Here is a 1,707-nt window from a genome sequence, read left to right as displayed (position 1 = left end):
GTTGAATGCATCCAAACTAGGGGAGGATGCTGTGGTTAGAATGTTTGTGTCCTCCAAAATATACATATTGAAATCCTAATGCCCAATGTGATGATATTAGCAGGTGGGCCCTTTAGGAGATGTTTAAGCCATGAGGGTGGAGCCCTCATGAATAGAAATAGTGTCTTACAAATGGGGCTCCAGAGGGATCCCTTGCCCTTCTGCCTTGTGAACATACAGTGAGATGTATGTGACCCAGAAAAGGGCCCTCATCCAGCCTCCACGACTGTGAGCAATGAATTTCTGTTATTTATAAGCTACCCTGTTGTATTTTGTTACAGCAGCCTGAATAGACTAAGACAGAGGACTTGGCAGGAAATGCATGGGTGGAGGATTCAACCAGTTGTGGCGGGGTGCAGGCAAGGATATGACAGTAGGTGCATAGGTGAAGAAAAGATGCAAGCTAGGGTTAGACTCTGCAGGATGTGCATAGACATAGGTTGCAGCCAGCTTAAGATACTTTCCAACAGGAAGTAAACGGATGGAGGAGGAATTCAGTCTAAAGGAGGATTCAACTGGAATGCATAAGTTGATGCAATCAGCCTAGGAGAGTTCCATCAAGAAGTACCTAGGTGAAGGGTGCAGGCAGCCTATCGGAAATGTCAGGAGCTGCATGGTTGGAAGGAATATACAAGCTAGAAGAGTATTCTGCAGTAAGTTCAGGTTAGAGAGTATAAGCTAGAAAGAGAAGGGCATGGTAGGTGGTACATTGGTGCAGAATGCAGCCAGCTTTGTGGAGGACTTTGCAAGATGTTCTTGGGTGCAGGGCTAGGTTAGCCTAGTCCAAGGGTGCAGCCAGAATAGGTAGGACATGGCCACTGGTGAAAGAATTCTGGATGGAGGTGATGTGTGAGGGTTCTGGAAGGACGTGACGACAGCCTTGAGGATGACTATGTAGAACGTGAATGGATGGAAAGGGGCAGGAGGTGCATGAGTGTTTGGTCCTCAGTCCAGAGAAGAATCTACCAGGAATGTCAAGAGTAAAGGAAGTGTCCTACCTAAGGTAGAATTCCGCAGGAAGTGCGTGAATATAGAGGGAGGCCAGCCTGGAGGAGTCACCAGTAGGCACTTGGGTGAACATGAATACTTGTAACAATGCTACCTATTAAAAAAAGTGACAATATAATATTTAATAAACACAATATTTAAATAAACACAAGTCCTTAATATGTATAGAAATGTAGGGTATTTGTTTTAAGGAGAATAATTTAGGACATGTAAATTAGAAATAAAATATACAATGTTATTTTGGTGAGATAAGAAATCTCTGCTTTTGAACAAATTACCATATGGGATGAAGAGTGAACTTTCACAACCTTTTACTAAGAGCAGAGAAGTCCTCCAAGGAAACATTGTCATTTTTACAGAGACAAAGCTGAATTCTAGGTTTGCATTGCTATAATATTTGATTCTAAAGGAACCACAAGCTTATTTTTATAATCTTATGAATAAGCACATCAAAATGGAGACAGATTTGGCAAAATTTTAACACAGATTCATGTTTCTTTTTATATTATCTTGTCTCAAACTTTCTTCAAGCTGCAAAACCTTCTTACTGTGATAATAAAAGATTGTTGGAATAATGGTTCAACTTCATTAAAAATAAATTTATATTTTTATAATGTTAAAAACTAGAAGTAATGCTACTATGCTTAATCAGTAAACCTG

This window comes from Halichoerus grypus, chromosome X (genome assembly GCF_964656455.1).
Source record: "Halichoerus grypus chromosome X, mHalGry1.hap1.1, whole genome shotgun sequence".
Classification (NCBI taxonomy): domain Eukaryota; kingdom Metazoa; phylum Chordata; class Mammalia; order Carnivora; family Phocidae; genus Halichoerus; species Halichoerus grypus.
The sequence above is the reverse complement of the archived record's forward strand: the minus strand, read 5'-3'. Positions refer to the sequence as shown.